Consider the following 7,706-nt stretch of genomic DNA (forward strand, 5'->3'; position numbering starts at 1 on the left):
TCCCCTTATATACTTCTTTCTCATCTCATCCCATTCTTCTCCCCGGGTTTCTGTTTTCCCAAACAGCTCCTGCATCACACACTGGACACATCTGCCATAAACAGCCTCATAACAGGTTATATTACGATCAGGTAAAATTTACTGAATTAAATGAGATTTGTTTGGTTTTTCAACCAATGACTTTATGCTGGTGATGACTGTGGGTAACTTAAAACTATCTTACCACACAAATATTTTGGCTATATCATTATTAATAATGTAGATGATACCCAACATGTTATGGTATTTCTTGCGTATTTGATTGTGTACCAACAGTGCCGAAGTGATCGGTCATTTATCAGATGATTTCTGCCAAAGGGGTAGAACCTACAAAAATACATATTACATATTTAACCCTACAAGATACAAAGCTGTTTTTGAGCAAATTTCTTACTAGTCTAATTTAAAACAGTACAAAGGTCACAGCACATAATATTAAACATAAATCTTTCTAAAAAGACTTTAAATGTTTAAAAAATAGTATTTAGAGAATAAACATTTATGAGTTGGAGGAAATGAAAGTCACAGGGTTCTGTGCTAAAAACAATTTAATAAGGAGGTGTTTGAATTTTCACCTTTGTGGTCATGAGCAATTTCTAATTAGTACGATATTTTTATGGTAATTGTTTGGCATTGAAAGAAGATCAAGTCAGCTATGCAAAAAACAATAATCAAAAACTTGCGACTTACTGACTTAAAGCCACCCTATTCCCTATTCAGGAACACAGAACTGTATTTAGGATATTGGCATGATCACAAAAATCAGAAGCCAAACTAAAGCCAATTTAAAAATATTTTGTTTAAGACAGTATTTGCCAAATGCCTTTTTTAACTGATTCAACGGTGTAAAGAGGCAGGCCCTGCATGTGAGAGCAAGACACACAGAAAGAACACAAAGATCTTGCAACAGTAACGCATATAAAATGCCTTTTCTATTTTTATGACTTATTCTACTGTGTTAAAAAAAAAAAAAAAAAAAAAAAAAAAAAAATCAATTTTCAGATTAGTGTACAAACCAAACACAAACAGTAAAGTTATCTTGACTTGTATAGCCTACTGTAATTGAAAATTTTTGGGCATTCGATGGGTAATGAGAAATAAGAATCCAAGGTTGGTATTTTTTGTGAAACACTAAGGTTGTTAGTAGACCCTACACTAACGCGGAGCGTGCGGTCTTCGATGCAGCAACATTTCAGGAACTTTCAATGCTGAGACTATAAAAATAGTTGTAGAAAATCAACAGGTTTACTTAAAATCCATTCAATTGCCAAAACCAAGAATTAACTGATTCTGCCAACAAGTATTGTGTGTGTACCCATGCCCTGGTACATCTTATCCCTCTGTGGCAAAGATATTTGTATAGAACTATCAAAAACCCATCAGTGTCCTGTTTCACTGGGTGACATCCTTCTTCATTACTATAATGGACACTGAAGGTTTGTGATGCACTGAACTTCTTTTTGAGTAACACTTACTAAAAACTTGCTAAAGAAAATGAAACCTTTTATTAAAAACTGGTAACAACAGTACTAAGTACAACATAACATCTAGTCCAGTTAGTTAATTAACGCGTTGGTTAACAATAAAATGAGTAGGCATTTGTTTTTGGACATTTTTTAAAAGGAAAAAACAAAAGTCCAAAAGTGTCTTGCCCCAGCTTATCCTGTGAATGTACACCTGTTTCCTCAGTCTTCTTTGGAATATCTTGGGGGTTTTGGACTGTTGGCTGAATAAAATACAAGTAATAAACCAGTGAGACTTCTTGTTGACTTGTTGATTGCTATTTGGGCCTATTAAACAGACCAAACAGAAGAAGAAAAAAAAAAAGTTTGGACAATACAGCTTTCTATTGCTGTGTCCTGGCTTGGATTCCAAACTAATTTCCCGGGCACAGGCTGCATATTAATGTTGGGAGCTTACCCTGCAGTCTATCTGTGCCTCCACTGAATCCAGGGCACCTTCAGGGCAAAGAGAGCCTGCCTGATCTGTGTCAGCCTTGACAACAATACAGCGACGACTGTTGAAAGGTCTTGAGGGAATTTATTACAAGCAACGACTGGGAGACTGAATAACCCACATTTGAATACAAGCCGCAAATTATACACAGTTTCAGTAAATGAAGTGACTGTGCGCCTTTGTTCTATGGCTTTCCTTTCACTAGTGGGAAGCTGAACACCACCACCACTACTCTGGCCAGCACTGAGACAGGAAGTTGTTGAAGACAAGATTTCCTGCTTTCATTGTGGTTAAGAATTCAAAATGTTTATAGTGGTTTCAGAAACTGACTCATCTAATGATTCATGGAATACATAATACTTTTCATCTGTGTCTGATCACAATGCAGCTCATTTATTTGGATTTTTATTCGAAGTAGAAGAGGAAGAAGAAGAAGAAGAAGAAGAAGTACATGTCCCAGCATCTAAATAACCTCTGAGGCTCTACGCGTCAATATTGAGTGGTTAAGACATTAGGTTGCCTAAATGCCTTTTTTCCAGTGCAAATCACTGCAATTCCCATATGGCAAAAATTACAAGGTTGTAATAATAAAGTGGTATGACTTCAAAGGGTGAGAGAACAGAAGCTCAATCATTTGGTGCTTATGTAAACCTAGAAAAGCTCAAACATGATTTAATCCTTTAGAATGAATAGGCAAGTCTGCTACTACTCCAGCAAAATGGGAGTGGACTTAAACACAATCTGTCTTCCATAAGCATGGACACGGAGAGGAAAAAACTGTGTTGTACTTACTAAGGTAGTTGACAAGGCCAAAGTGCATTCAGTAGCTGGCAGTCATTTTATGGCTGCAGTACTGAAGCAGATTTACTTAGATGACGTCAGTGGCTTTGAGCCAGCTTTTCCTTTTTGGTGGCACTCTCCACTGGCCTCAGTGGGCCCTGCTCAAACTGCTGAGCAGCAGCGCATACTCTAAAATTCCCTTTCTAGACCAGGGTTTACCTCAGGGCACACACAGTCTGGAAGCCTGCAGGAGTGTCCTCTTTTAAAAGTGCGCTTTGACCATGGAGAACACTGATGTTTTGATGTGATACTACTCCTGCTACACATCATATCTAATTACACAATTAATGACTGTGTCCAAATGCATTTACAGATCACAGATCTTTTTCTAGCCTAAAATTTTCATAACAAATAATAATAATAATAATAATAATATTGTGGATCATCATTTCAGTTAAAATGTGGGACACAACGTGTTCACATTCCCATGACGAATTTAACAGGCCCTCACTACAAATAAGACAAATGCCATGTTGCAAATACATTTGTTTTCATTCCAGTAAAAAAATATTCTAATTCGTACATTTCCTGATCATACATGTAAATTATGGATAACGCTCAAAAACAATACAAAAACTATTAATATTCTTTTTAATGAGTAATATAATCTGAGCAATGGAAATCTCAAAAACCAAACAACTAACCTAAGTGATGACAAAAATAATCAATTTCAAACTAAAACTAGTGGAATTAAAAAGCCATTTTTAAATGAGATGGTATCCTGAGGAAATAAATACATCACTGCTCACGGGCACCTGTTGCATAGAGCAGGGAATAAACAGCAGGCAGTTACTGTCTGACTCGCACACAGACAGTATCTCTAAGGTGCTATTAATCAAAACAGTCAGGAACCATTTGAGGTTTTTCTAAAATTTAGGCTAATAGCCACATTATAGTGGATAAAGGGACAGCATGGGTACACTCTCGGGTAAAGAGTCTTCAATCTAAGATTTTATTAACAGAGAGAATCAGTGTCCTTGTTAGTTCAGATAACTGTGGTTATAATTTCCAAACACATTTGGCTTTCAAGACTCAGCTCGACAATGTACTAAATGATCGGGTGTTAATCTTTATGCAACACAAGAAAATACAGTCATTTTCTGTGATTACGGTATGCAACATGTCACAAGCAGAAAAAAGAGTTTTGAAAAATTTAAATACATGACCGTGGTATGACCGTGCTGTGCTCATGACACTCCGTCACCTATAGGAGAAATTCAATCTTTCATTGGAGGCAAAAAAAAAAAAAAAAGCAAGAACTGGTATTTGCTACGTTCTGTCGTAAAGCACAAAATGAGCAAAGACATTTCACAAATGTTGGGCTAAAAAGCAGTTTTGTAAATGTCAACAACCCTCGAACAGCATTCAACGTGGATAGCCGACGAACAGTCTCATTTTGCACCAAGAAGTAACACAGTCAACTCTGTACTTCACAAAACACATTATTCTGTCCACACTTCAGAGCACATAGTCTTCTCTGTCTGTAGTTCTGCCCTCAGACCTCAACAAGGCAGCATCAAGGAACAAAACCTGAACCAACAATGCAGTATAGCTTCATTTCGCCTGTGTAGCCTCTATTGCAATTCATCAACAACAGCACAACCTTCTTTCGTGCAGATATTTATCGCCATCTGTGTAAGCTGAATGATAACATATATAACCAATATCATAACACAGTGACAGGATTCTGTCAATTCTAAACAATATTATGCTCATTAGAAATCTCAAACTATTTAAAAATACAGATAAATCATAATTATTGACATATCGTCGTCATCACTGTCAACATGTACGTTCTGTTTAACAGAATGATTACATCCCTGTCAAAAAGGCAGAGGGAGTTTGGACCTAGTTTGGGAAGTAAAGTCTCATTCAGTCAAACAAAGGCAACATCCTATTCTTGCCCAAATGTTATGCAGGCTTCTGTCCAACAGGTCCACTGGTTGCATAAGCTGAAAACAAAGCATCTATTTCTACTCCTATTTTTTTTTTTCCTTCCAAGCAGGCAGATTTACACTGTGACATGTCTGGAGTTTTGCCTGACTGTATTCAAACTGTTTCCTGGAAATGATAAAAGCCCTTTCATGTTAATTAAATAAAAATGCAGTGTACTTCCCCATTAGGTTTTCTCTCTTTACTTTGTTTTTTTTTTTACAAAGTTACATGAAGTGTTTAACAGTAGTGAATAGTAAGAAAAGGCAAATGTTACATTATGAAAGCAGAGAACTGCAGGAGACCTGCACTCTCTCCCTAACCAGCTTCTTTCACATCAGAAACATAAAGAGGAGAGAGGCTGCAGCGCTGCAGCCAAAAACTTCTGGTAGTATTAAGAGACATAAAGTGGATTTTGTTCAAGAGACTCCTTTTAAAGCTGCTGCAGGTCTTTTTTTTTTTATTATTTCATCTCACTGCTCAACTGTGACACTTCTATTACTCTTAATACAAAAAAAAACAGCAGCTTTCAGAAAATTAATGTCTTAGAGAGGCAATTAGTTATTTTCCTGTCTGACTGCTGTAAAGCAGAACTGAAGAGCACACAACACAATGAATGAAATGATGTGAATTTTCTAATCATCTGCTAAATCAATTGAGTATAAAGACACCTTGATTGAATCACAGCAGCATATCTGAACTGTGTAAACTGTGACCTGAAGAACTGACTGGGCTTTGTGTTTCAAAGCAAACTAAATCTGACACTTTGATGCAGCAAAGGATGGGTTAAGTGTCAGGGAGGGAAAGCAGAGACTAAACCAAAGTCTGGCACACATGGGGACATCTAAGTGTTTGGTGCAACTGGGTTTACACCCACTTTTTCAGCTAACTTTTATTGGAGCTAATGAAAGCTTTTGGCCTTATTCTCATCCCTGACTTTGCATAATAGCCTCTGTAATTTTCCCACAAAAAAAAAAGTTATGTGGACGCACACAGCTGGTCTACAGTTGACTTCAGTTTTAGCTGAGCAGGCATTTCCCAAAGTACAGGAAGGAAAAGGAAAACAATGGAGGAAACCCCAAACAGAGGCTCCATAAACTCCACCAAGCAGCTCTAAATTTATCCAAAACAACACACTGTCCTTTGAACCATCGGTTATTATTCTGCTTAGAGTTGGATAATCTAACCCTGCATTTAAAACATCTCTTTAAGCTACTTTTTTTTTCTCCACAAGGACAACTAAAAGATCACGTTAGGCCCTTCTAAGACTACTCTAACCCTCCGAAGGAGAACAAGACCCTACAAAACAGTGCAGTTTGTTGTGGTGTTTTTGTCAGGCAGCTAGTTTCTGGACTTGAGTTAGTCTGGAAGGGATCTGGAGGAGCTTGAAATGCACCTCGCAACGTGAAACAATGAAGGAGTTTGGGCTAATCCTTCCCTGGGGCTCGGTCGGTGTGGTTAGTTTCAGTAACAACATGGAGAGCACACACGGTCACAAACACCACAAAACGTACTTACACTGAACTTCGATGGCGATTCAAGGAGAAAGCACTCCGTCGCTCGTGCTGAAGCAACAAGTCTCTTCGCCGTGTTTTCTTCGACGTGGTCCGGTGAAACCTCCGACAAGTCCCGGCTGAGCCAACTACGGAGAGGAAAACAGCAACGTTTTCAACCGTCATCTTGTCCAAAAATGTTATTCGTGCGGTAAAATTTCAGTTCGTCCTCAGTCCCACAGCCAGTTTCTGTGGCTCCGACAGAGGGAAACGCGCATCTGAGCCTTTTATAGGGGCGTACGATCAGGCTTCTTTTCAAAAAATGTGAAAAATGTCAAAGATTTTCGCTGCCATGTCAAAGCCACGGGCTGCAAACAGTGAGTGTTCAAAGTGAGCATCCTGTTGCAACAGCGAACAGAATCGGCCATCTACCTCAGCGGTGGCAACAGGCGATCTAACCCCACTTCACGCCACGGGATAAACAGTAAACACCGTGTCAATACTCTGAACAGTCCTGCCACAACACGTAAACTAAGCCCCGCGAACACAAGTCTACAACCAGTTGGAATACCTGCAACTACCAACGAAACTTACCTCGTTACTGATATCTCATCTAAATGTCCCTTTCTTTTGGCAGTGGGATGTTACGGGGGTATTTATAACACTATGTCAAGTTATTCTGGTGTTTCTGGGCCAGCCAGGAAGGTGTAGGTGAATCGCTTCGCGCACTGACAGAGATGCGAAGAATGCTCGGAATGAGAAGAGGAATGAAATGAACGCAAAGAGCGAGTTTGCGCCGGGGCGGAGCGAGAGCTGGCGTCATCCGGAGCCCAGCAGCCAGCCTGGGCAGCAGGCAGCGCCGGGGACTGGGAGGGTGCTCCACATCCCGGGAACGGACGCCTTCAGGGGCACGCCGAGACTCGGAATTTACAACTTCACACCCGTCAAGTCCACTTGGAAAAGCATCGATCCAGCTGCAGTTATCAATACAAGAGTGAAGTTCCTCTCAGATCACCTCAAGCATGGATTGATTTGGCTACCGGTCTGGGTAAAGGCCCATGCAGTGGGGATCCTGAGTATGAAGTGGCTGATAATGTGTTTTGTTTGGTTTTAGGTCGTATAGAGACCGATTAATATGAAAATACACAAAACGCGAAACACATACGGAGTTAAAAACATGACCGTGACGGGTTATAAATATGATCACGTGAAACTTGAAGTACTGTATGGACAATTTGTGCAAAATATAGGAATGAACCAACAATTTGTAAAATAAATGAGCGTGTTTTTTATGCAACCCGTTAGTGGTAAATAATTAAATACTATATAATCTTTCCTTTTCATAATAGACTAATTATTGGATCATTTTACTTAGTTGGCCTAAATATCAGTACAGAAGAGGGCTATTGCCATGCAAATGTATTTGGATTCTGTCTTTTGTTCCCT

General features: G+C 39.1%; 1 protein-coding gene across 6 annotated transcripts in view; it reads right to left on the reverse strand.

Annotated features, from left to right (window-relative positions):
• The window catches only part of tead1b (TEA domain family member 1b), a 45,576-nt gene extending 38,423 nt beyond the window's left edge, over nucleotides 1-7,153 (reverse strand). The window contains exons 1-2 of one of the 6 annotated variants that reach the window (XM_026320027.1): nucleotides 6,855-7,153; nucleotides 6,282-6,409 (exon numbers count right to left, since the gene is read on the reverse strand). The gene's annotated coding sequence lies outside the window, so the exon portion shown is untranslated. Of the gene's footprint in view, nucleotides 1-6,281; nucleotides 6,818-6,854 lie in introns of those variants that run through there. The other 5 variants (XM_026320025.2, XM_026320028.2, XM_026320030.2 and 2 more) reach the window with 5 other exon arrangements.
• Between the last annotated feature and the right edge of the window lie 553 nt (nucleotides 7,154-7,706).

This window comes from Mastacembelus armatus, chromosome 3, assembly GCF_900324485.2.
Source record: "Mastacembelus armatus chromosome 3, fMasArm1.2, whole genome shotgun sequence".
Lineage (NCBI taxonomy): Eukaryota > Metazoa > Chordata > Actinopteri > Synbranchiformes > Mastacembelidae > Mastacembelus > Mastacembelus armatus.